At 48.5% G+C, this 27,996-nt stretch overlaps 2 long non-coding RNA genes across 7 annotated transcripts in view; one reads left to right on the plus strand and one right to left on the minus strand.

The window, feature by feature from the left end:
* The window catches only part of LOC146174941 (uncharacterized), a 190,558-nt gene that overhangs the window by 121,268 nt on the left and 41,294 nt on the right, over positions 1-27,996 (minus strand). The gene's annotated exons all lie outside the window — the stretch shown is intronic.
* LOC146174944 (uncharacterized) overlaps positions 20,562-27,996 on the plus strand; it is a 59,051-nt gene continuing 51,616 nt past the window's right edge. For both annotated transcript variants that reach the window (XR_014702042.1, XR_014702041.1), the window contains exons 1-2: positions 20,562-20,708; positions 20,804-20,886. This is a non-coding gene — a long non-coding RNA (uncharacterized LOC146174944). The remainder of the gene's footprint in view (positions 20,709-20,803; positions 20,887-27,996) is intronic.

A 27,996-nucleotide genomic window follows, 5' to 3' on the forward strand; every position in this document is an offset into this window, starting at 1 on the left:
AGTTTCGCGGGGCGGAGTGCTCGCGCTAGGTTCGCTGGCCATTGAAAGCATATTTCATCGTCATGTCACCACATCGTACTTCTTCGGTTGTGACACCGCGTTCCATCGCTTGACATGCCACCACGTAACATTTGGTTAAAGTTGCGGGTCATCCCCACCATCGCATTGGAGCATTGACGACATCTGCCGGGACAGTCGACCGAAAGCCCATGGAGATCGCCGCTCAGCTCCGTCCAGCCTTTCTGCACAGACCCGACCAGCCTCTCTCCCCAGCCTTGATCACAACACAGGACGACCAGGCAGAGCCTAAAGCCTATCCAACCGATCCCACTACGAAGCGACCTCACGACCACACGAGCGAAGACAGCACTCCCGCCAAAGCCGTCCGGCGTGTCCAGGGGCCTTGACCTTCGGCAAACGGTGAACATTGAACCTGCTTCGCCGAGGCAAGCAATCATCTCATCTCGCATCCATGCTGGTTGCAAGCATTTTATCTCCGAGTTCCCAGCCTGCGTTCATTTTGCACATCATGCATCATGCTTGGTGGCCCCGGGTCATGCTACGAAGACGGAGTGCTCGCGCCAGGCCCACTGGCAATTAAAAGCATATTTCATCGTAATGTCATCACGTCGTTCTGTTCCCGTTGTGTCACCGTGTTCGATCGCTTATCATGCCACCACGTAGCAATATATTGTAAAAGTAGGCTAGGTCTAGACGGCGAGGTTGTGACGGCAAGGACAGCGAAGCGTTGTCCAGCGTTTTAATCCGATCACGAACCCAGGCACGCGCCGAAGCCAGCGCCGCGAGACGATGATGATGGTATGTACAAATGAAAGAACGTCCACAGAAGGCACACAATATATATATATATATATATATATATATATATATATATATATATATATATATATATATATACATTGTTACGATACGGCAAGCCGATGAAGACAGGAGACAGAACATGACCGATGACGATGGTAGATGACGTTTAATGAATGTTCGCGGCGGGCCTAGCGCGAGCGCTCCTGCACGCGCCACTGCCCGCTTCTTCTTCCTTGTCGTCCGTAACATGACCCGGGGCCACCGAGCGATCGTTCTGATCGTGGACGAGGAAGTTTAGCGATGTTAATGATTTTATGGCGTGATGATGGGCGTGTCTGAATGCTTGAAAAAGAAGAGGGAGAAGGAAGGATAGAACGGCTTGCCGGTACGATGTCTGATGCGCGGGTTATCCGCCTCGCTTGGAGCTGTCAACCATTTGTCACCAGAGTCCATGGGACCGATGGCTCGAGGTCACGTCGGGCAGCTTGAACGGGGGTTGCGTGTTCGTGTCCATCGGTTCCTTCGGGTTATTCGGGTCTTTCGGGTTCTTCATCTCGGTTCTGATTGGTCTGTTCTCCTTGTCTTCAGGTCCGGGCTGGGGGCTGGGCGGTGGTAGTTGTTCAGGTCTGGTCTTGAAGGGCTGGGGCGAAGCTGCTCGGTGATGGTCCCGGCTTGAAGATGGCCTCGATGCTCCAAGGCGAGGATGGGGATGTCGTACCCCGCACCTCCAACCAAATGTTACGATACGGCAAGCCGATGAAGACAGGAGACAGAACATGACCGATGACGATGGTAGATGACGTTTAATGAATGTTCGCGGCGGGCCTAGCGCGAGCGCTCCTGCCCGCGCCACTGCCCGCTTCTTCTTCCTTGTCGTCCGTAACAATTTATATATATATATATATATATATATATATATGTATATATATATATATATATATATATATATATATATATATATATATATTGCCACATGGTGGCGCCTGGGAGAAAACGACGCTAAAGTCTGCTCGCGCGCTCTGTGCGGAACGCTGGCTCTTGATACAGCTGCTCCCTGTCTTTTTAGGCACGCCTAGCCCTATTTTTCGTGACATATTTTGGTGTCGGCACCGCGTATCAATCCCAGTACATGTCCCGCACATCACTGCGCGCCCAGCACTCAATTTCTGTGCCAGTTGACAACCCTGTGCACCGAGCTAGCCGGATGAATCAAGGCCTGCCCCCTGAGCACGGGCCGTTGGAGTTCAGCACACAACCGCCCCTCGGCTTGCCATGCAAGCTCCAGTTAACTACACTTTGGAGAACCCATGACAGCCTCACCACTTCCATGGTAGTCAAACCGAAAACGCTGAAGACTCACTCGTCGAGTTTGAACGGGTCGCCTCATTCAATCAGTGGGACGACGCCGCCAAGTTTACAAGCGTCTTCTTCAGCCTGGAAGATGGCGCTCGTACGTGGTACGAGAACCGAGAAACCACCCTAACATCATGGCGCGAGTTCTGCCCACGCATCCTTGAGACTTATACCAGCCGCGGATCGGCGAGAATGTGCAGAAAGGGCCTTACGGTCTCGTATGCAGATGCCGAATGAGACTGTAAGCCCATATGTGAAGGACATGACCCGGCATTTCCGACGATCAGACCCGGCCATGTCTGAAGACAAAAAGGTGTGCCACCTTATGCACGGCGTTAAAGAACAACTATTTGCTGGTGTCGTTCGTAATCCACCGAGCACGGTTGCCGGGTTTCTTGCGGAAGCTGTCACAATAGAGCGGATGCTCCAGAAGTTGTCTACCACCTACGACAGACCGGTACTCACCGCTTCGGTTGCGGATCCGCTTTCGGCCTTCGGGGCCACCCAGAATCTTCGGGACATCATCCGCTCTGTTTTACGCGAAGAGCTCCAGGCGTTTTTAGGTGCTCCCCAGCTGATGGTCGCCTCGATAGCTGGCATTATCAGCGAAGCGCTTCAAGCATTGAGTCCTTCGGCGCCATCTGCTGATCCGCCACATTTTCTCGCGGAGTACCATCATCCACCGTATGCAGATATGTTTCGACGCCATGCGCCTACTACGACCCCATTAAAGCCGCCCGATCAAGGCTCACTCTATTCTGCAAAAACTGAGTCGTACATGGACCACCGACGAGAAACCCAGCGGAAGGCGGACCTGTGGCGCGCCCAAATTCGCCAGCGCCTGTGCTTTTATGGCACAGGCGCTGGCGAATTTGGGCGCCAGCGATGCGGTGGCCTTGTTCTCCGTTCCGTGTGGTACAGTTTTTGTATGCCATTCTGTATGCCATTTTTTATGCCAAGTGCGATCTTCTGTGAGACAGGGTTGTCCACTGTCGCCATTGTTATTCGCAGCCTACCTTGAACCGCTTTGCTCGGCCATCCGGAATAATGAATGCATAACGGAATTCAAGCTACAATCAGTACATGTGAAAATCCTGGCTTATGCCAATGACATCGCTGTCTTTTGTGCAAATAGAGAAAGTATTTGTGAGGTGACGAATGTAGTACAGAAATTTTGCAGCTGCACAGGTGCCCAGATAAACTGGGAAAAAAGTTCCGGTTTCTGCATGGTAGCTGGGAGGTCACACCCGAACACTATTCTCGGATGCGCTGGTCAACCACTCCAGCATTGTATCTAGGAGTGCCCTTTGATTCTTACCGGGACCAAGATCCGCACTGGCATGACCAAGCATCGAGGGTCAAGGAAAAAAGTTATGCGTGGCAAGGAAGGCAGTTGTCCATGTTCTCGCGTGCCACTATATGTAATCTGTTCCTTACTGCTAAAGTGTGGTACGTGATGAATGTGCTCAGTGCTTCGAGGACAAACATAAAAAACTTCACCGTGTTTTTGCCGTTTTCATTTGGGCGTCGACCTGGGAAAGGACGAGCCGAACAAATTTGTTTCTTTCCGTACAAAAAGGAGGGCTTGGTCTGGTGCATTTATTTTTGCGACTAGTTGTCTCGCGTTTCATGTACCTTCGTGACCAAAATGATGTCTTCCTCAGACAGTTCTTCAAGTTCGGCTTTGTCGAATCCTTCCTAATTTTCTTGTCAGTTCATGTCTCAATGTTGGTGGTAGAGTAAGAGGGTACTTGCGAGAAGTGGTGCTCGCGCACAGATGGCTGCATGTGCGCTTTTCCATGGAGTATTTGTGCAATGTTAAGCGGGAAAAATTGTATGCGGACCTAGTGGACACAATGCTTCCTGTACCGATATATCGTTTGTCGCACTGTCCAGGCCCAGGAGATGATGTACTCAAGAGAGTTAAGAAGATGCCAATATCACCACCAGTCAAATCATTTTTCTTTAAACTCCACACTAGCACATTATCAGTCAAAACATGGATGCACGCTATAGGCCTGTTCGTCCCTTGGTAAACAAACTGTTTCATGTGTAAAATACCAGAGATGATAGAACACGTGTTTTTGGACTGTTGGGATGCCATTTTTTTCTGGGATGTGCTTCAGAGAACTTTAAAAAAAGAGCTACCTCTAGAAGCGTATGGCATACGATTTTTACCTTTTTTTAATACAGAGGAGTTTCCCTTTGATACAATAATGCTCCTGGGCCTCCGCAGCTTGTGGAAAACCAGAGTGCAGTTTAACAATGCAGATATACAAGTCAATCCTGTACGAGAACACTTCATACACAGCGTTGTGCGGTTCAGGGAAGTGCATATGACACTCCCCTAACAGCCACAATGGATTCATGTGCTTGACGGTTTGGTAAAACTGAAAAAGTTTTAACCTGCCGTGTCACGCGAAAGTGTGCTGGCACGTTTTGTTGTTCATCGTCTTGCTTTGAATGTCCAAGTCGGCAAAAAAGAAACAAAAAGCGGTGGCCTTGTGGTAGAGCATCCGCCTCGCATTCGGGAGGTACCGGATTCGATCCCTGGTGGCACCGGTTACCCACCGGTTTTTAAATGGGTACAAGATTTCCCCCGGCCTGGTGCTCGGCACTTCTGGGGTGAAACGCTTGGGAAAAGGGGTCACGGCCCAAATAGTTGCGCCGATGTGGCAGTGATTCGTTCCGCCATCGGACAACAATAAGTCCGCCTTGCGCGGCAACAGCCCATTATGTGGCCCTTTTTTAGTTATTTTTTAGGACTGCTGCAGCTGAGGGTCTAAGGGAGCACTTCAGGTGAGGCTCAAAGGAAGTACGCTTGCAAGACAAACAGAACCACCTTTGCAGGCTGCGAAGTTCGAAACTGGATTTGGGCCCACTGCGGAGGAGGGGGGGGCGCAGCGGGGTTTACGGAGCTTCTCCCAAACGCACACCCCTGGAAAAGCCAAGCGCCAGGCCGGGGGACTGCACAGATTTCCCATGAACATGCGTCACCCTTCACTAGGCCAACGACATTGTGAGATTGAGGAAATACCTATCCCAGCAGCGCATGGCGCCAACTTCCCAGCGATGGTAACGCTCTCCGTCTCCACGTCGACCATCGTCACAGCCTAGCTCCTGCTAAATGGCGCAGCGACGGTCACCTAGTCCGCGTCGGGAAAACTAAAGACAGTGACCTCCGGGGGCGAGGTCGCTTGCAATCTAAGCGAGGAAGACCATCTACGCGAGGAAGACCGAGAAAGCCGGTGATACTGACACCGAGAATTGCCAGCACTGACGCGCCACCCTTCGAATTGCCGCCGAAAGCGTTTCTGTTGCCCCACGTTCCAGTGTTTTTGTGACTGTTACCTGCGGCGAACTATGGTGAAGGAACGGCGGTCGCTGAGGGCAATCCGTACCTTTGGCTCACCCACGTCATCACCTCGGCGCGGAGTCCCATCCGCCTCCGTAACGGCCAACCTGAGCTCGGGATGACTAATTTCAGGAACGAACCTCGTCATCTTTTCCGCGCTACTGTAATCGCATTCGCCGACTGCTTAGCGGACGTCTCTTAATGTTTTACGTTCGGTGCAGTTGAAAATGTGCCCTGATCCCTTGACCATCATGATATTCGTACAGATCTCTCGGAAACATAGCAACGCGAACTCTGTTCTCTCCTCCTAGAATGCAGCGCTTGTTTCGCGACCTCATCGAAAATTCGGCAAACGCCTCGTGTGAAGCAACGCATAATTACACCCGACGATGCCCGCCCTATACGCCAGCAGCCATACCGCATCTCAACACGAGAAAGGTGAATCGATTCAGACACAGGTTCAGGAGATGATATATATATATATATATATATATATATATATATATAAATATATATATATATATATATATATATATATATATATATATATATATATATATATATATATATATATATATATATATATATATTGTGGGACAGCACTTGCACAAACGTCTGTTCTTTTCCAGAATTCAGCTGGCACACAGTGCGCGGCGCTCCGAGCAGCAGTCAGCGATGGCGATGATGATGATGCTGATGATGCTGAATCTATACAGATGAAAGAGGTGAAAGTTCACGCGCTGCGCTCACACAAATTCCCCCGAGAAGGGAGTGGCCACCCAGTTCACTGATTACAGGGATGAGGGACGATGGGCATAAGGCTTCATGCGCGAGACGTGGACGATCTCTTCGGAGCTACGACGTCGATCTTCGACTGTGTGCGAGGGAATAACGCGATAGTTCACCGGAGACGTTTGTTGAAGTACTGTATAAGGGCCAATGTAACGATGGAGGAACTCCTCACACTGGCCGGGAATGCGAATTGGTGTCCACAGGAGAACTTCATCACCGGGGTAAAAGGAGGGAGTTCGATGGCGTTGATCATACAGGGCTTTGCGTTCTTGTTGAGCATCTTCAGTGTTCAAACGGGCAAGGTGGCGACACTGGGCCATAGGAGTGGCAAACTCTTCGCCCAGAGATTCAGACGTAGAGGGAGCAGAGACGAAAGAAGTGTCGAATACTGTCGATGGTTGACGGCCATAAACTAAAAAGAAAGGGCTATAACCAGTAGTGCGCTGATCAGCGGAATTGTAGGCGTAGGTGACGAAAGGTAAAACGTTGTCCCAGTTCCGGTGATCAGGAGCGATATACATGGATATCATGTCGGACAAAGTGCGATGAAACCGCTCGATGAGTCCGTTGGTCTGAAGGTGGTAGCTAGAAGAAGTCTTATGGACGGTGGTTGGCTGCGCGCAGTACTTCCTCAAGGACTTGAGAAAGAAATGTCTTTCCACGGTCGCTAATGAGAATACGAGGAGCACCATGACGCAAAGCTATCGCTCGCAGGAAAAAACCGGCGACTTCAGAGGCGGCACCGGAGCGAAGAGGTGCGGCCTCAGCGTACCGCATTAGATGGTCAGTTGCAGCGACAACAAAACGGTTGCCGTCTGACGTCAAAGGGAAAGGACCAAACAAGTCAATAGCGACCGTGTCAAAAGGAGCAGATGGGTAAGGTAGAGGTTGCAGTAGGCCAGCAAGAGGGGATGTTGAAGGCTTGCGATGCTGGCAAGACGAACATGAAATGCATTTGGTGATGCTGGTAGAAAGCCCAGGCCTAAAGTAGCGGCTGTTGATACGGTCGTAAGTTTTAAAGTTGCCTAAATGTTCAGCAGTGGGGTCGTCGTGGTAAGCCTCCATAATTTTAAAACGAAGGGAGAGGTGTACAGCGGGTACCCAGCGTTGACCCGTAGGGTGATAAACGTCGCGGTAAAGTGTTCCATGGTGAAATCGGAACCGATGAAGCTGACGGCGCAAGCGACTGTTTGGGACAACTGATTCTCCACGGAGGCGAGCGATGATTGCGCAGCACTAGGGGTCAGTCAGCTGCCGGGACGAGAAATCAGCATTGTTCTCGGGTGGAGCTATAGCGATGGGTGCAACATTCAGCTGGCCAGCAGAAGGCTGCCTCGGATGGCAGGAGGGAGAGGAGATCGTATGTGGGGCCGCGTCAGTAGGTATCAATGGGCAGCGAGAGAGGGCGTCAGCGTCGAGGTGTTGTCGCTCAGATTTTTAAGTGATGGTGAAGGTGCATTCTTGAACACATAGTACCTAGCGACCCAGTCGACCCGATAAAATCTTCAGCGATAACAGCCAACAGAGTGCGTGATGGTCTGTGACAATTGTGAAGTGCGGCCATACAAATAAGGTCGAAATTTTTGAACCGACAATTAATGGCGAGGCACTCTTGATCGGTAATAGTATAGTTACGCTCAGCTGCAGTAAGCGTACGACTGGCGTATGCGACGACTTGCACTTCAGACACTGCGTTGCGTTGCAAGAAAATAGCTTCAATACCGTGGCCACTGGCGTCTGTATGAAGTATGATGGGCGCGTCAGCGTCAAAATGGCGAAGCACAGGAGTGGAAGTGAGTGCCTGCTTGAGAGCTTTGAAGGTGTCTTCACATTTTGTGGACTAGGTGTGGACACTTGGGAAGACACGAGCTTGTGTAACGGCGCCGCAATTGTTGCAAAGTTCCAAATAAAATGACGGAAGTAGGAGGCTAAGCCAAGGAAGCTGCGAAGATCTTTCTGATGTTGGGGCCGAGGAAAATTAACGATAGCCGTAATTTTTTCGGGATCGGGCTGGATTCCTGCCTTACTGACGACATGGCCGAGTACTTTGATGATCTTACTGGCAAAGTGGCATTTCTTGGTATTCAGCTGAAGTTCCGACTGGTCAACAACGTGAGAACTTCAGTGAGACGCTGTAAGTGCTGAGCGAAGTTTGACGAGAAGACAATGATGTCGTCGAGATAACATAGGCATGTTTTTCATTTCATGCCGCGAAGCACGGTATCAATCATGCGCTCAAAGGGGGCCGGCGCAATGCAGAGACCGAAAGACATCACGTTAAATTCGTAGAGACCATCGGGGGTAGAAAAGGCAGTCTTGTCCTCGTCTGCATCGTGAATAGGAATTTGCCAGTCTCCCGAGCGGAGGCCGAGACTGGAGAAATACTGAGCGCCTTGGAGACAGTCTAATGCGTCATCAATACGAGGCAAAGGGTAAACATCCTTGCGCGTGATATTGTTAGGTGCCCGGGCCACAGAAGCGGACTGAGCCATCTTTTTTTCGTCGAACGAGAACCACAGGTGAGGACCAAGAGCTCGTGGATGGCCGGATGACATTTCGAGCAAGCATGTCAGCAACTTGCTCCTCAATGACTTTGCGTTCTGCTGCTGAAACGCGATACGGCCGTGGTCGAACAATAGTAGAGCCGTCCGTCTCTATGCAATGAGAGGTGACGGAGGTCGTACCCAACGCTGAGGCGCACACATCAAAAGACTCTCGGTGTCGCAAGAGGAAGAGGACGTCTAGCAGGGCTGTGGACTGCTCGGATGTAAGGTAAGGGCTGATGGCGGCTGCGAGCGCAGAGGATGTCGGAAATGGAGGCTTGGCAGCAAGCGGTGGTGCGTTGGAAAGTGTGTTGAGGGGAACGGGATCGCAGTCAAAAATAAACACAACAGTGGCTTTCCTGGGCAGTAAGAACGGCTGGAGAGTTGTATTGAGGGCAGCAACCACCGCTAAACCACGGTTGAAGGAGGTGAGGCACGAGGCAAGAGCTAGGCCGTCGGAGGTCCACCGAGGAGCGGGCATAACAAAGGCCTCGCCATCGAGAGGGTAGTCCAATGTCACGATGATCAGCAACTCGCATCCTGGGGGCAAAACGAAATCAACTGCTGCGAACACGTGTGGTGGTGAACAATCGGAAGTCGGTAATATATCGGGGTCCGCAAAATGAATAAGGCGCTCACTGCAAGAGATGAGGGCAGGCGCCGACAATAAGAAACCCCACCCCAAGATCATGAGATGAACACACGTGGGGAGCATAATAAATTCAATATGATGCCACTGGTTATCGATGAGGAGACATGCTGTGCATTGGCCGCTGGGTTTCATAAAAGTTCCATTAGCTCCGCGAAGTGGCGGACCGATGTATGGCGTTAGAACTTTGTGCAGATAAGAACACAGAGAGAAATGCATGACGGAATAAGCGGCGCCGGTGTCGATGAGGGCCTCAACGTACAATCTCTCAACAATCACTACTAACATATTCGACGGTCGCAAAGGAGGAATTGTAGATTTCGAACTCGAAGCAGCTTTCCCTCCAAAAACTGCTTCGGTTAGTTTTCCGTTATAGGCTGGAAGGGTTGCGAGGCAGGACGAAGCGGTGACGTGCGGCGAAAAGGCGAAGGGGATCGGCGTTGGGAAGGACGCGAGGGCCGTGAAACATGGGTGGAAATCGGAGGAAAGGAAGAACGCCGGTAAAAGTCTGAGTAGGGCAATGTAGAATCATCAGGCTAGCGAACGCGGGCACGTTCAAGTTGAGCATAACCCCGTTGCTCGTCTTGCTGGCGGCGGCGACAGACACGGGAATTGTGGCCACATATCCCACAATAGTAGCACACAGGGCGGGAGGGGCACCAGGCTGTACAGGGCGGCGCACTGTAGGAAATGGTGCCATGGCAGCGACATGACCGCACACGGATGCCGAACAAGTCGGGGAAGGCGGGGTGGGTTGAGGTGAAGTAATCTCGGCATAAGTTGGCAAGGGATGCTGGGAGGTGGCGAGGGAGGTTGGGAGGCAATGGGAGGTGGGGCAGGTGCCACAGTGCAGTTGAAATATGTCAGTTCATCTCTGATGATGCTGCGCAAATTCACCGTTGCTGGCGGAAGAGTTGGAGATACAAGCCGAGGAGTTGGTGAGTCCGTAGAGCTCCTCTCGGATCATGGTGCGTATTAGGGACCGCAAATTTTCATCTATGAGGGAGCCTCCATCACTGGGGTCTTGCATGAGGTGGCACGAGTGTAGCTCGTCCAGACGTTGACATGTGCATGTGATGTCAGACACGGACGACGGATTTTTAACCACGAAGGCATTGAAAGCAGCAGTGTTGATGCCCTTAATTAAGTGGCGAACACGCTCAGATTCAGGCATAGCAGTGTTGACAAGGCGAAAAAGGGCCAGAACGTCCTCGATATACAACGTGTAGGACTCGCCGGCCTGCTGGAGAGAAGCTTCAAGATTTTATTTGCCCGCTCTGAGCAACCAGCCGGAGTGCTGAAAATTTTCTTTAGCTGGTCCGTGAATGTAGGCCAGTCAGCGATGTCATCCTCATGATTGAGGAACCAGGTTTTGGCGACGTCAGCCAAGTGGAAGACGACGTTGAACAGTTTATGAGCGTCATCCCAGCGGTTAAATATACTGACCCTGTTGTAGTTGTCGAGCCAGTCGTCGACATCTTCACCGCGAAGGCCAGCAAAGATTTGGGGATCGCGCTGGCGGCTGGTGACTGTCCAGGCAGGGGCAGCCGCAGTAGGAGCAGGAGACGCCGAGGGTGAGCGAGCACCGTTGCCCTCATCCATAGCACAGGGCCGTTGATGTAAGCGAAGGCCTGAACGGAGCTCCAGGGAGAACGGTAGGTGGGTCAAAAGCGAGAGGTGGGGAATATGAATCGCACCTCCGCCACTTGTGGGAGAGCACTTGCACAAACGTCTGTCCTTTTCCAGAACCAGCTGGCATACAGCGCGCGACGCTCCGAGCAGCAGTCAGCGATGGTGATGATGATGATGGATTTTTACAGATGAAAGAGGTGAAAGTTCACGCGCTCGCTCATAATATATATATATATATATATATATATATATATATATATATTAAGAATTTAAACCATTTATTTTGACGTTCCCGTCGTAGCACGACCTTTCACAAGAATGGTTTGCAATGCACTCAGGCGGCTTCTTAAAGGTGTTGCAATGACAGCGACAAAAGCCACAGAAAGGGGAAATGACAGAGAAAATTGACAAGAGGGGGGAAAAGTAAACAAGAATACATAAGGGCATTTCGCCGGCACGTGAACACAAAAAGGTGGCGAAGAAAACAAATAAACGGATACGCGGGCACAAACTAGGGGGAAACGAGCAGTCAACAACAAGAGTGGGTGGCAACCAACCCAAGAGGGAGGCGGGGCGTCTCGATGGGTGTAAACATTTGCGTTCAGTGCAGGTATAAGCGGCGCATTTGGGCTAGGACGGTGCAGCAACAAGGAGCAGGTTTACCTTAAGGCAGATAAAGTATGCAAAAGGCACCTAGGAAGTCATATGGAGGAGAACAAAGAGAAAAAAAAAATAAAGCTAAATCGGTAGGGATAAACGAACTTATCACTGTAAGCGCTGTCTATACAACTTTCTTGGAGAAAACATGCGATAAGGGATTGATTGAAAATGTCGAAAAAGGTACAATGAAAGCGCCACATTTACTTAAATAGGAATTTTCCTCAGTGGGCCAGCACCCCTGAACAAAACAAGTTGTCACTACACATACATATGCACTCCACAATAATGGCAGTGCTCAACGTCAATGAATAAATAAGTAAAAACCACAAAAATAACTGTGTATAATATGAAAACCATGAGCACTAAACAACCACCAGAAACAGTGATCGTATCGATTGAAATTTACGTGGAAAGGAAGGAGACCTTGCCAGCACTTTCGTTAATGCCAGCCTTAAAGGTATTGAATTTGTAATTAGGTACGACTCGCACGCTTCTCTCTCATTATGTGTTTGGAAGCGTGGCTGTAGTAGCGTCATCCTGATGGAGTCAATCGACTGCCCTTTTGTGCTTACATATCTCCAGATAGGAAGACATGACAGTGATCGTATATGTGCCAGGTGGGTAATTATTCTTAATCAGAAAGCCCAAGAGTAAAACGCACAAAACTGAGAAATTGGCGCGGGCTGCAATAATTGCGGCTATTGACTTCTGATGTCTATTCTTCCATGCAGTCAGAAAGGTCAGAAAGAGATGAACCTTCAGAAATACAAATAAAAGGCTGTGAAAATAGAGTCATGCAGTTATGGCCACTTGCAAGGGAGAAGGGAGTCAATGGTGGACATTAATGCAGAGCCCACACAGACGAGATAGGTGCCATGCAACAAAAGAAAAATAACAGATTGACACATGGCTGCTAGCATCTTTCTAAATTAATATCATCACCATTATTAACTAATGAGAGTACTTCATAATTGAAATATTCAAATTATCCAAGTGCTTTCAATACCGCAGAATTCTAATCTTTCATAGTGTCTCAAATCTGTCATAGAAAATAAAGGGGACTTCAACTGTGACACAAGTAATGTGGTCTATCTCTTCGAGTGCGACGTGTGCCATGAGCAATATATTCTGCAAAAAAAAAAACGCTTCTTCGATTAAGAATAAACAACCACCACGTGAATATACGATCACATATACGAGATCATCTCGAGATATGCAAGCACAAAAGGTCATTTGTTTGACCTCTTCAAGGTGACGCGACTGCAGGCAGTCACGCTTGCGAGTGGTACTTAATTTACAAATTCAATACCTTCAAGGCTGGTATAATCAAAGTGCTGGCAAGCTCTCCTGCCTTTCCACGTAAATTTCAATCGATGCGATCATTGTTTCTGGTGGTTGTTTATGTGCTTAAGATCTTCATTTTTATGCACTGTTATTGCTGCTTTTTTTATTTATTTATTCATTGACTCTGAACACTGCCATAATTGTGAAGTGCATATGTATGCATAGTGACAACTAGTTTTGATCTTGGGCGCTGCGCCACTGACTGAAATTCCTATTTAAGTAAATATTGCGCTTTCATTTTACTTTTTTCGGACCCCTGCAATCAATCTATTATGCCGTGCTTTCTTCAAGAAAGTTGTATAGACAGCGTTTGCCGTGATATGTTAGTTTATCCCTACCGATTTAGCTTTCTTGTGTTTTCCTCCTTGTTCTCCTCCGCTTTACTTCTGTGGTACCTTTTACATGCTTTACCTACCTTATGGAGCACCTTTGTCTTGTCGCGTCACCCCACCAGCTCAAAGGCGCCGCAAATACTGCACTCAACGCAAATGTGTACACCTATCGAGACGCCCCGCCTCCCTCTTGGGTTGTTTACCACCCACCCTGGTTCCTGATTGCTCGTTTCCCCCATTTTGCTTTTGCCAGCGCATCCGCCTTTTTGTTGTATTCGCCCCCTTCCGGTGTTCACGCGGCGGCGAAATTCCCCTATGTTTTCTCGTTTCTTTTTTCCCCCCTCTTGTCAATTCTCTCCGTCATTGTCCCTTCCTCTGCCTTCTGTCGCTGTCATTGTTATACATTTAAGAAGGCGCATGGGCGCATTGTAAACCATTCTTGAACAAAGGGGTGCTACGAGCGAACATCGAAATAAATGTTTTAGGTTTTTCAATGTGGCTCTTTCAACGTACTAAAAATATGTATGTATGTTCATATATATATATTATTGATGTCCAAGGCTAAATAAAAATCCTGTCAGTACACGTGAATGGATTGCGCTACTTCAGCCCGCGGCCTTTCTTGAACACAGCGCAAAACATCGCTTGTGTTCTTTTACAAGGGCTGACATCACATCGCACACCACACCAGTGGATTTAGAATTTGCCTTAATCAAAACGAACCGCAGCGGTCAGGATAGCACTCTGGAAAACTGCTTCAGGATTAAGAGCCATGCGCAATGCCCTCGTAGTAACGTTCGCAAGGGCGTTGTTCTTTGCCGAAGGACTGAGTTTTTCTTTAACATTGAACCTCATAAACGCAACCAAATGAACAATGCTAAAAAAAAACGAAATCAGACCATGCAAAGCGATGCGCGAACGAATGCAACAAGATCACTTTCTATAGCAATATGGTGCATGCTACGATTTCATTGCGGCATGCTTCGCTCGTGAATGAGCTTCCGCTTGTCTCGCCGCACAGCTCAGGCCTTGTGTCATCCACTGTATAACCGCGCATTACTCTGCGGGGATAATAAGCGCGCAGCACAACTGCAAGTAGGCAGATATGCTTGCATTCTGAACTCGCTGCAGCTCCTTGAGGTCCAGTTTCGTGGTGGTTTCTTCATCTCGCAAAACAAATTGAGCTGCGCCACAACCAAGCGAACGGTTGAGTGAAAAAAGACGCCAAGCAGGCTAGGCAACTACGCTTCAAACTGCTCTGAAAGCAAGGCTGCTCGGCTCTTACTATGGCGCGCGGAGCTCCTCGTCGCGATAGGTATGGTCTAGCAAGTGACGTGTCGGAATGGTACAGCCTGCGTTCTCGCTCTTGCCGCAGTGCTGAGAGCTCTAAAAAAGAGGGGTTCAACGCTGCTGAGCTGAATGTGCACCGAAAGCTTTGGCAGCGAGTGAGCGAGGGTTGCATCGAACAGAAGCGGCGTTTCCCTGAACGCTAGGGATGACCAGGTGGCCGCCGCAGCACACGGACGCGTCCCCCACCAGCTTCGTTGTTATATAATGTTTTTTTTGTGGCTTTTTGACTGTTCAAGAAATAAAGGTGTTCCAAACGGTTGTTGAAAGTGTTCCGCACCACTTACATCCACTTTTAGGAAATTTCCGGCAGTAAATTTTGTACATGCATTGAGTATTGACACGGACTAGCAGACGCATCACTGGGCCTCGCTGTAGGCCCAACTAGACATCGTAGCGTCTACGCTAGGCTAGACCTAGCTTTTTTGTGCGCACATGGCTTCCCCTCACGCCGAGCCGCCTTGCAGCAGAAGGGCATACCAAGTCGCTGTAAAAGCAATTCCACCCGCAGAATTCGCCATGGATCCTAGATGGGCCAGGGCCCTCACAGCCAGCAAAACGGCATACCCAACACCATTCGTACTCACTCCCGCCCTCATGAGATAGCCTGTCAAACCACCGGACCACCCACCACTGCGTCCAAACCCACGCAATGCGAGTCTACTGCATCAAATATAAAGCGTAGGTTCCCCTACCATAGCTACCCGCCCTAAACGTGAAAATCATTGACCGCCCGAGCGGGCTCCTCGATCTTGAAAACCACAATAGAGCCTACATCTTATCCATCGTGTTCGCGGCACTCAAACTTTCTATAGAGGCAGTGCGTCAACAAGACTTCATGCGCATAAATCCTCGAAACAACTCATTCACTCTCACTACCCCATAAGAGAACAGAGCAGAACGTTACGTTCGGCTGGAGTCTGTTCAAGACTAGAAGATAATCTACCAACCATACAATGCCATCCGAGGCGTTCTCTGCAACGCTATCTACAACCTGACGCCTGAAGAAACAGTTCAGGGACTTCAGACCTTCTACAAAACTAGTGCGTTCATCATTACGGATGCAAGACAGTTGGGCAAAACAAAATCCCTACTCATCACTTTCATTAACACAAAGCCACTTCTTGAGCAGGTACGTTTTACGGCGCCGTCAATAACTATTATTCCTTATTGGCGAAAGCCAAGGCTTGCTTCACCTTCCGGCAAGCTGTTCATGAAGCGGCGTCTGTCTCAAACCCGAGCAAACTCTCTGCCAGAGCTGCCTAGAGAATCATTCACTAGACCAGCCAATCACGTGCGCAGCCAAATGCATCATTTAGAATAGACCCCACTTCACGGGCTCCAGAGACAGCAAGCAGCATTTCAACCGACCGGGAAACAAAAAAGGGACATCCATCAACAACGAAGATAAAACAGGCTACGCATACCTGCGAGAGCCCCATCGCAGGCAGCGACCAAGCTCAAGAAGCCCCACCAACTTTCGTCATCGGTCTCGGTCCTAGTTCTTCCCACCCCTGACCAGACATCTCACGCCTAAGAAAGAAGGAAAGACCGGACAGTCCACACCCGACAAACAAATGAGTTGGGGTCCGCGATGTATCTCATTTATCCAGGAGAATAATAACCTTAAAGCGCAACTCAAACAGAAGAGCAAACAAATCCAACACCAGAGTCAACAAATCGATTGCCTTAGCAATCAATTTCTGTAGCTCCTAAAAGAAATCCCCCCGAAAGGGACAATTCATATTCCTCATAACACCTCTCTTACACCGGCGGCTAGCACACGGATCTCACGCACCGAAAGCACACCTGCCAAGCGCAAAGCAAACTAAATCGCTACCACTAAGGACATGGCAATGTTAGGAACCCTGATCAATGCCATGAATATTTTTAAACACGAAATAGAAAATAAATGTCAAGCCATGGTCAAAAAAGTGAGCACACGGGAATGTAATCTCAACAACAGAATGATGATGATCGAGCAGAGGTCTTCCGCCAACGAGACCATCACTCCTCAGCTGCAGAGCAAAATGCACCACTTTTTTCATCTCACAAAAATCAAATTCAACCCCGTCGTCTACATACTAGTTAATGATGGCTACAAACCAAAAAGAATGTAGTGTGGCAGTGGAAGTGCAGAGGATACCGCTGCAAGCGAAGCAATATGCAACTCCTTATTTATTCTCTTTTAGACACTGTAGCACTCGTAGTCATATCACTATAGAAAACTGAAGCTTCAGTCAAATTTATGAACTGCACCCCGCACTGGCCAACAAATAGGCCCACACAAAGTGTAGCAACCCTAGTTCGCAGAGCATACACCGCAACAGACTACACGACAGAGGCTGAATACATAGATTGTCCTCTAATAGAGCTCCGTCTCAAAACTAGAAATAGTACTATCCTAGACCTCCTTATTACATGCAACAGCCAAAAACGCAAAACAGCCTCCTCCTCGTAGACATGGGCAAAACACTCCATATCAGCGCTAAACACACGCTTATAGTTCTTGGGGACTAAAGCCAGACACGTCCACTGGGAGTACAAATTCAACTGCTGGGAAGGGGCATAGCTCTGGGCACTAATTCAAAACAAGGGACTCGCTCTCGTCAACAATCTCCAGCAACATACACGCATCAATAACAGTGTGACCACAACACCACTTCCGATCTCAAAATCACACAGAATATCGCATAATTCCAGTGGTCGAACATGCAGATCTCCCTAGATAGCGATCACTACATAATTCAAGCCACTCTGTCGGAAATCTTGGTTACCTATTTCATGCAAATAAGGCTGTAGATCACAGACTCGGAGACGTTTCAGAACATCCGGAACGATGCCCTCGCCCAAACATTGCGAGATGGGTGGCAGAAGCAGAGTAGCGTTGCATCACTTCAAGCACATAGCCTCATGCTCGACCAAGAAAATAAAATAAATCGAAGCCGAAGAAGCAGCCATAGCGCTTGACATTTCATCCTTCGCTGCTGCACCCATTATGAGCAAGTGTAAAATCGCAGTCACGAATGTTTCACGGGGACATATTCCTTCTACCGTATCAAAAATTATCAATTATCGCTCCACCGAACATAGCGCAATTCAAACAGTTGAGCCCAAGCGCACATACGTATACCCTGCAAACTTCCCACTCTCTTGTTGGAACGTAGCAATTCAAACAGTTGAGCCCAAGCGCACATACGTATACCCTGAAAACTTCCCACTCTCTTGTTGGAACGTAGGTGCACCGAGCAGGGCACATCCTAGACCAGTGCGGCGCTAGCGACCAACTTAACAGCTATCATGACATTGCACTGCACTACGCGAAGAAAAGACTCGTGTATCACTACCACACAGCTGCCTCTGGAAGGTAAAACAAACAACAAGGAGACTGCTCCAGGCTCACACATTCCCTCCACTTGCTTTGGTAGTCCTTATCCACTGAAGGCAACGCCTCCTTGATTTGGGTTCGTGAGCCGTGGTCACACCCGAGCACTAAGCCCTGACATGAGGATAATAGGCGGGTTTCTTCCGGGACAAAAAATCACAGCCAAGTGTTACTCAGGCATTGAAGGGAAAAGAATAAGAAAACAATGCCCTCAGTGGGGCTCACGAAGAGGTTCCGAGTGATGAGAGCAGCTTCACGTTAACAATACTTAACAACATGGCACAAGTACAGGCGGTAGAGTAAGCGGCCACTCGCGCCGGGTACCGCAACAGGCTCAGTCTACGATGCAGGGCCAGGATGGCGACACACCCCAACTTTGTCCCAGAACGTCAAGGTAGTCTGCGACGGGCTATCACAACAACGGTGCCCGCCGGCAGTGTGTCCAAGAACAACCACATTCATCCACGAAACCCCATTCAAGGCGGCTGATTGCACCACGGTTAACAAGCTTCACCGTCACGATTCCTCAGATATCACGCAATAGCCGGAAACGCGCCGTTTCGCCGCAGCCGAGTGCACTCACACTCGGAAAAAGAAAGGAAAGCGCGCGGAAAGGCGCGGAGCAGAGGCTTATGTGACTATAACGTCAGTAGGTGAGTGGGCGGAGAGCCCATAACGCCTAGGTCATTACAAAACCCGAATGCTTTCTTTGTGAGGCTCCGAGAGGCAATTTCGACACATTTTATATATCTGCGGAGAGTTCCAACCACCACCGCACCTGAACCTAATGGATATAGAGGTTTGGGAGATCAGGTTCTCTGTCTCCGAACAGGCCTCACAAAGGCGGCTAGTAGAGTGGGCTGAAGAGTCGTCACACGTCCTAGACTGTCGGTCATCAGCCGGGACCACGACCCAAACTAACCGTGCGGTTTAACAGCCTGTTTAGGGCTCACAGATAAAGATTTCGCTTGCCTACTTTCGTTGAACGCATCAAAGTTCACCGCCTTCCAGGCAGAATCAACTTTCATGCTCTGCGCGTGCGAGGATACTTTCCTGCTCCACTTCGTCAGTTTGTAGCGGCCAGTGCATGTGAAGTGCGGAAACTACCCTTCTACTCCTCTCCATGCCGGTACCAGGCACAGCGCTAACCCGCGAGCGAGATACTCGGTAGGTCTAATAATTAACCCTCCGAGTAGTGAACGCAGGCTGAAGGGAGAAAATCGAGGGTTGCCATAATCTCCACCTCTCAGCGAACGATCGTGGTCCTGTTTGGTTGATGGACGGCTGCTGCAGTGTTGGCAAATCCTCGCACGAAGACGTAGCAGCTGTGTTTCGAAACATTAAAAGCAGGGTGCAAATAAGACGGTATTTAGCTTGCTCAAAGCACCGTCATACATCGAGGACAGAGTCGGCCGTCACAGAATCTTGCAACGAAAGAGGTTAACAGTGTCAGCAACAAACCCTTTAAGATGTTGCCCACCTTGTCAGACTCAACATGGCGGTGTCCACTTTGCGGCGTAGACCTAGGACGTCGTTTATGTACGAATGATATGATTCGGTCAACTACTGTGCTCGCGATACTAGGTCCTTTTTTAGCGCCGAGGTTGCGTCCGATCGGCTTGCCGAAGAGATCCCGGAGCTCCTCTTTGCACATATCCCATGATTTCACATCTTCGTGCGTCTCAAACAAGACGCGCGCCGGAACCTTCATGTAGACAATGACGTTCGCAAGCATCAAGGTTGCGTCCCATTGGTTTTACTTTCTCACTCGCTCGTACATAGCTAGCCGGCCGATGTCGATGTCATCAGTGCCGCAAAAGGTGCTCGGGTCACGAGGCTGTGCCACGACGGCAGTGGGCGCTGGTTGTGTTGTTGTAGAAGGGGCTCCGTCGGACTGCTTAGTAATAGCACCAAGCTGGCGGCCGGCCTCCGCGGAGATCCAGATTGTGCTACTGGTGTGGTACCAGGCACGCTGCACCAAGATGTTACCAGGTCCACTCCGACGTAGCCGCAGCAGTTCGCCATCAGGGACACCCTCACAGGACCAGCAGAGCCTAGCTTCAGCGTCAGCGTTGTTTACTAGTACAGCATATCGTCATCGTCTCCGTGACTGTCTACCTTAACAATATGTCCTATGCACTTCCGATTGCACGTTTTTCGTTGTAAATATAGGTGTCCGCCTAGAACTGAGATTGGTACTGCGCCTTTTCTCTACGAACCGACTTTGCCATACTACATCAGTATCACAAAGCCGAAAATCAGGGGAGTGAAAGGACGATGCGAAAGACTATGACACCTAATATTCCTTAAGAGGATTATGTGCTTTTCTTTTTATTTCTCTCCAGATCATAAGAAACGACGATACGCTCTTTGTGAAGATGCGCAACTTTGCGTTGCAGTCACCGTGGCGCTGCATCGCTATGAAAAGAACGGACTCTCCTAACCAAGGCCTCCACTTTTTCACATTGTTCTCAACACAAGATTTCAAAAAGGTGTAAGTGTTAACATTCTAAGATATCCGAATAGCATGCATATCGAAGAAATCGCGTCGTAGCCTGATTTTCGTTTCTTTGTTCTTATTATTTAAAGGGAGACATTTCTTACACCCATGCATCTTTCTACAACGCCTCCTCATAGGGCACCGAATGTCGTGAGTTACCAAATTGAAGCCGGTAAGCTTACTCCAATGTTAAGTATTTAAACTGCCATTATTCAAGAAAAATATAATTGAAGCAGTCTTCTTATTCTTAAGCTGGGACAGCAAAGTGATTTAGAAGGTTCTGCTTCCTGCCAAAGGTCACTAATTTGGCGATATATTACAAAATTGCGTATGTGTCGTTTATGTATATTTATTCTATTTCCGATTGCATGAAATTAGTACAAACCGTTCCTGATACTACCAATAGCGACAGAAAAGTTGCATACATCACAGTTATTCGCAATTCTCAGAACGCAAGAAAGAACATTTGACTTATCGGTCGTTATCAGCTGAATACAAACAGATGTTTGATTCACAAGCTCTTTGCATCTCTATGAACGCCGTTACTGTTCTTTTCAGAGAAAGAAACCAAATGGTCTTTTGTCAAGGCTTTTTAATGAAATAATTCGTTTTTCACCTTTTGAGACTTAGCACAACAATTTTTTATTTATATATGTGTTTGCACTGAGCTTGGAAATAAAAGTAATCTGAAAATTATTTCAACCACGCAGGTTTTTTACGCAATGCTGGTAGCATATAACAGGAACACGTTGCCTATTATAAATGCTTTCCGTTATGTATCTTTCATATGTTCCTCATAAATACGTGAATACGTCTAATGTACTTCTATAACTGAAGCTAGGAAATCATGAAGTTTGACCAAATTCACCTTCAGAGCGCCCATTGTCAGCTGTGGGTTTGACCTCCGTTAAAACGGCGAATAGCCTAAACAATCTAGGTTGAATGTTTGACAAACAATGCCCCCTAGTTCAAATATTCAGCAGCACAGAAAATGATACTCACAAAACGTGCGCGCTATAGACTAACCATTTGCTTTTTTCTATATGGCCCTCAGACACTAGTTATGGAATATGTGTAAGTGGGCAGTTAGTGAATAATAGCTTTATATTTAACGTTTCCTGCCACCTTTATCTATACCTGATACACTCATGCTATTCTTCAAATAATTGTTAACGTAGAAGTTTTAAGCGTAATATTGACAGTGTGATAATGCTATGTGCATACGTGTATGACGTCTCCATATAAGAGCTGTGACATCAACCTGGCCTGCTGATGTGCTATGGTTTAGGTCCCTAAATTAACAAGCGGCTTCTCTAGCAGTTGCAGACTAGAAGAAAAACAAGAATGTGTTTATTATGTTTCTGTACGTGGTACGTGATACCGGATTATAGCAAGTCTCACTACCACTACTATGGAAACGTCACACATTATCTAGATAAATCAAAGCTGCTCACCCCGCAAAACACTATTTATTTAACACGGTGTGATTTTGCTTTCCTCTCCAGCAAAATATATTCTCCAATTATATTTTCTAGAGATCAGCGCGTAGCTGCCAAAAAGAACTCAGCAAAAACTATATTAGAAATTTTCATTTCTGTCTTTATTAAATATTGTATTCGGAAAAGAGCTCACATTTTAAGTCAAACCAAATATATTTTATCTTTTATTATTTCGCTTGAAATCCAAAGCTTTGTAAACATTGAATTATCAAGGTTATTTTTTTTCTATGGGTATAGTTTTCCTATTATGACAGAACGATCTGAATTTATTCGTTCGTCTGTTTTCGTGGAGCATCTGATATCAAGCATCCGAAGACAAGCCTTCAATCAGTTATTTGTTTTTATCCAGCGGGTCTTCATATTGTTACGGGGGTAGTTCAGCTTCAGGGTTCAGAGAGCGAAGACGGGAGACAAGGCTTTCACACAACAGGTCTTTCCTGTAGGCACCAGCCGACACTGCTCGAACGTCGTCGTGTTCGCCCAAACTACCCAGATTCTTCTTTTTCTTTCTTATGCGCATATCAGCGCATGCATCGCCTAACGTAACACTACCCCGCCGGCTGAAAAGCACCGTCCCGGTGCGTACTAGCGTTCAAACCAGGGTCCGTCTAGTACGGCTTTAGGCGTGCAAAATGAACCGTTTTGGTGCGTGGTGTAGAAGTATGGCATGCGGGATGCAAGGGCGCAGTTTTGTATGTCACTGGTGTCACTTGTCGTAAAATATGGTAGGGTCCTGTATAACGGGGCAAACGTTTTTCCGAGAGACCGACGCGGTGAGCTGGGGTCCAAAGCAGCACGAGAGACCAGCAAGAATACTGGGAATTGCGATGTGAGAAATCATAGCGACGTTTTTGGGAGTGCTGGGAGGCTGCGAGTCGGTTGCGAGCAACAACGCGGGCAGCATCAGCTTGAGCTATGGCGTCACGAGCACAGGAGCTGGCAATGGTGACAGAAGGGGGCAAGCTGTCAAAAGGAAGCAGAGGTTCACGGCCGTATAGAAGATAAAAGGGGTGTATCCGGCAGTGTCGTGACGCGACGAATTGTATGCAAATGTCACAAACGACAGTGTTATATCTCAGTCGCGGTGGTCATCAGAAACGCACATTGATAGCATGTCAGTCAGTGTCCAGTTAAGGCGTTCGGTAAGCCCGTTAGTCTGTGGATGTTAGGCAGTCGTGAAATAAAGACGAACGTTGCACAACCGTAAAATCTCGTTGACTATACGCGCAAGAAAGCAACGGCCACGGTCGGTGAGCAGTCGGCGGGGAGCTCCATGGACAAGTATAACGTCGTTGAGGAGGAAAGCAGCGACATCAGTTGCACAACTGGTTGGTATTGCTCATGTGACCGCGTAGTGTGTGTTGTAATCTGGCCACCGCAATCCATTTGTTCCCCGATGCGGACAGGGGAAAAGGCCCTAAAAGATCCAGACTCACTCGAGAAAATGGGTCTATGGGGATGTCGATTGGCTGCAGAAGTCCAGCTGGTAAAACTGATGTCTTTTTCCGGCGTGGACAGTGGTCACAGGCAGCCATGTAGCGGCGGACTGCGCTGTATAGGCCTGGCCAAAAGAACCGATGGCGCACACTGTCGTATGTGCGAGAGACGCCTAGATGACCCGCTGTGGGAACATCGTGAAGCTGTTCAAGGACGACTGTGCGTAGGTGCTGAGGGACTGCTAGTAGAAGGTCGGGGCCATCAGGTTGCATATTGTGCCGGTATAAGATGCATGAAGAACAAACGACGAGAAGGGTCATGGTGATCGGCGCTTAGGCGATACATAATTTCTCGAAGCTGAGGGTCCTGGCGTTGCTCACGGCGAATGTTGGAAAAGTCAAAAATACAGAGCACGCAAACGTCGTTGTCACATTCAGGTTGGCTTGGCGGGTCGACTGGATCACGGGACAGGCAATCCGCATCTCGATACAACTGGCCAGACTTATAGACCACTGAAAAATTGTACTCCTGAAGGTGCAAGGCCCAATGTCCTAGGTGGCCATAGGGTCTTTGAGTGTAGAAAGCCAACACAATGCGTGGTGGTCAGTTACTACTGTGAATGGCCAGCCATACAAGGGAGGAACTTCGTAATGGCCCAAACTAGGGCTAAGCACTAACGTTCAGTTATGGAATAATTCTGTTCGGCCGCAGAGAGGAGTCGGCTGGCATAGGCGATGGCGCGAGAGGAACCAAGTTGACGTTGTGCGAGAATGGCACCAATCCCATGACCACTTGCGTCGGTGCGTACTTCTGTGGGCGCTGACGGATTGAAGTGAGCCAACACTGGCGGGCCGGTGAGGTGGCCAATAAGAGCGGCGAAGGCGGCCGATTGTTCGTGGTCCTACGAAAAAGAGACCTCTTTTTTCAGAAGCTGCGTAAGTGGATTTCGATGTAGGAAAACCACCTATAGCGCGAATTTTGTCGGGGTCCGGCTGGATGCCCTGGGTGTTGACCAAATGTCCTAGAACCTTGAGTTCCCGGCAACCAAAGCTACACTTCTTGTAGTTGAAGTGAAGGCCAGCTCTTCGGAAGACGCCAAGAATAGCCGAAACACGATATAGGTGGCCCTCACAGGTTGATGAAAATACCATGACGTCTCGAGATAGCACAGACATGTGGTCTATTTGAACCCGCGAAGTAAAGAGTCCATCATGCGCTCGAAGGTCGCAGGAGCATTACATAAGCCGAAAGGCATCACCTCGAATTGGTAGAGGCCATTCGTGGTGACAAAAGCCGTCTTTTCACGATCTCTTTCGTCAACAGAGATCTGCCAATATCCAGAACGGAGGTCGATGGAGAAGTATTTGGCACCGTGCAGGCAGTCGAGGGCGTCATCGATCCTTGGAAGAGGGCACACGTCTTTCTTTGTTATCTTGTTTAGGTGTCGATAATCTACGCAAAATACCTCCAGCTGTTGTCTTTCTTTTTGACGAGAACCACCGGAGACGCCCGGGGGCTGCTCGACTGCTAAATAATGTTGCTGGCCAGCACTTTCTCCACTTCTTCCTGAATGATCCGGCGTTCGGAAAGAGCAACTCTGCAAGGCCGTCGCTGAATAGGGCGGCCTCTCCAGTATGGATGCGATGTGTGAGGACGGACGTTTGGCCCAGGGATTCGTGAATCAAAAATGTCGCTGTATGACCGCAAAAGGCCGGCAAGGACACTGGAATATTTGGGGCGCAGGTCAGAGGCAACCATGGTTGAGATGCGGTCCTCCGGACTATGTGACGAGACAGGTCGGACAGCACTGCAGATATAGTAAAGCTGGACAAAGGTGACAGCTCGGCAAGAAAAATTCCCTCAGGGAGAACTTGCGAAGACATGCTGAAGTTGAGTACGGGAATGTAGGCGAGGTTATTCGCGACGTACAATGTTATGAGGTAGGACGATGTTGCGGTGTAGAGTGACGTCGGGCATGGAAGCAGCACGGTGGAGCGCATGGCTAACGATCGTCATCTTCACGTTATCCAGGTTTTCGCTTGGCTTCTACCATGTCTACACTTACGGGTAGACATGGTAGAAGCCACTTAGAAGTACACTTACACGTACGGGTCCGGTGCACAAGTGCACCGGACCCGTACGTCGCTAGCTGCCTGAAGCGATGCTGTGTTCGGGAGTGCGACCTTGTTTCAAACCCAGGCGCTGCCTTCGTTTAATCGAAATCCTTGTTCATCGGTTCAGCCGCATCAACAGGAACATCATCCACGCCTGCCTTAAAAGCCAACGGCCGGCCGCGACACGTCAGTGGGCATGGAAGCAGCACGGTAGAGCACATGGCTAACGATCGTCGTCTTCACGTTATCCAGGTTTTGGCTTGGCTTCAACCATGTCTGGCCACAAGTGCACCGGACCCATACGTCGCTACCTGCCTGCAGCGATGCCGTGTTCAGGAGTGCGACCTTTTTTCAAACCTAGGCGCTGCCTTCGTTGGATCGAAATCCTTGTTCATCGGTTCAGCCGCATCAACAGGAACATCATCCACGCCTGCCTCAAAAAGCCAACAGCCGGCCGCGACACGTCAGTGGGTATGGAGGCAGCACGGTGGAGCACATGGCTAACGATCATCGTCTTCATGTTATCCAGGTTGGTCAATCGTGTTCTCTACATGATAGGAAAACATCAAATCGTTTTTTACTGCTGCTTCCGTGCCCACAAGTGCTCTATGACGTGTGCTGTGACTGCAAAGAGGTGTTGCGTATGTTGTTGCTATGTTCGGGTGACGTTGAGCCAATCCCCGGGCCTAATCGCAAGCAAACTACAGAGCGGCACACTCAGGTAACTGGTGAAGACGGCACGTCGTGCGCCCATCGTCATAATGAAGTCATGGCTGCGTTGTCCTTTATTAGAACGGCCTGTGAGGCGTCAGCGGAGGCCCGAGCCATAGTGACGCAGGCTGTTAATGACGTAAAAGCCAATCAAGAATGTTTAGCAAAGCGGCTGTCTAATATTGATACTCGACTCGCTTCTGTTGAAACAGAAATGAGCATTGTTAGTAGTCTCGCAGGAGAACTTCTGTTAACAAACGACACCATTAATGACTTGACGCAACAGAATAATGCGCTTCTTTCCCGCATCAGTGATCTGGAAGACAGATCTCGCAGAAATAATTTAATATTTTATGGCGTCCCCGATAGCAATAAAATGTAGAATTACACAGAAAAAAAAACATTATTAGTTTGCTTTCATTCAGCTTTGGGTCAAAATTTAAACCGAACAAAATAGAACGAGCCCACCGCCTTGGTGGCCCTTTTGTTCATGAAAAATGCCGAGAAGTGATAATAAAATTTTCGCACTTTAAAGCGAAAGAAGTCATGTCATATCGTGATTAGCTGAAAACAAATGACATTTCAGTTTCTGAAGACTACTGTGCTGCAACTAGGCTAGCTCGCAAAATGTTAACTGCTTTCGCAAAATCTTTGCCTGGTTCACCATCTTTTAGGCTTGGCTAACAGAAATTGTAAATAAAAGGCAATATATTTATGACCCTAGAACAGACAGTTTCAATGAGCTGCCCCGGCTGCGTTATCATTCTCCTTCTCGTAGCCAATCCAATGATTCATCTGCACGCGCTCGACCCACTTCATTCAAGTCTGTTCGCGCATGCGCGATTGGAGACATTTCGACTTCAAGTCCCACTCGTCATGTTTCATAACAATTAGCCAGGGGTAGTGGATATCGGCGCCCTATATCGGTTCTTTATACTAATATCCGGAGCATTTTAGGCAAGAGATATCAGCGCAACTATCAATTCGTGCGGTGCCGACCTGGTGGCGCTCACTGAAAACTTTGTTAAATGTTCGTGTAAGCGACACCGAAATTTTTACTCACACCAAGCCTTTCAATGTCTATCGTTGTGACAGAGATGGAAGACAAGGGGGTGGAACCCTGCTCGCAGTTTCTACTAGCCTAACGTCGTTCACAATTAATGTTTCATGCAACATAGAATCTGTCTGGTGCGGCGTCATTTTAAACAATAGAGCACACATCATTGGCGTCTGTTATCATCCACCTAATGCAGACATCACATTCGTGAATAAATTGCATGACGCAGTTAACGCCGTCGTCCTTCGTTATCCAGAATCCCCGGTATCTCTTCTAGGCGATTTCAATTATCCGTCAATAAACTGGACATCGATACCGGCCACCTGTACTCCGTATTCTTTGAATTGTCAAGCTTTTCTCGATATATGCTTTTTTTTCAATTTTGATCAGGTTGTTGACGGTCCAACGCGTGTTATCGGCAGTTCTGCTAACATTCTTGATCTGATCCTCACCACTAACCTTGA

This window comes from Amblyomma maculatum, chromosome 11 (genome assembly GCF_055883805.1).
Source record: "Amblyomma maculatum isolate TAMU_Amacu chromosome 11, ASM5588380v1, whole genome shotgun sequence".
Lineage (NCBI taxonomy): Eukaryota > Metazoa > Arthropoda > Arachnida > Ixodida > Ixodidae > Amblyomma > Amblyomma maculatum.